The sequence below is a fragment of the Arachis duranensis genome, chromosome 2 (genome assembly GCF_000817695.3).
Source record: "Arachis duranensis cultivar V14167 chromosome 2, aradu.V14167.gnm2.J7QH, whole genome shotgun sequence".
Lineage (NCBI taxonomy): Eukaryota > Viridiplantae > Streptophyta > Magnoliopsida > Fabales > Fabaceae > Arachis > Arachis duranensis.
The window spans coordinates 56,691,079-56,691,465 of NC_029773.3; positions in this window are offsets into that span (position 1 = coordinate 56,691,079).

Below are 387 nucleotides of genomic sequence, written 5' to 3' on the forward strand. Positions count from 1 at the left end.
AAGGACAAAAGCACTCTTGTTGAAGTTGATCCAGAACCTGAAAGGACTCTGAAGAGAAAATTAAGAGAAGCTAAGTTACAACAATCTAAAGGTAACCTTTCAGAAACATTAGAACAAGAGAAGGAGATGGCAGCCAAAAATAATAATAATGCAAGGAGAATGCTTGGTGAATTCACAAAGCCAACATCCAAATTTGATGGAAGAAGCATCTCCATTCCTGCCATTGGAGCCAACAACTTTGAGCTGAAACCTCAGTTAGTTGCCTTAATGCAACAAAACTGCAAGTTTTATGGACTTCCATCTGAAGATCCTTACCAGTTTTTAACTGAGTTCTTGCAGATCTGTGAGACTGTAAAGACGAATGGAGTTGATCCTGAAGTCTACAGA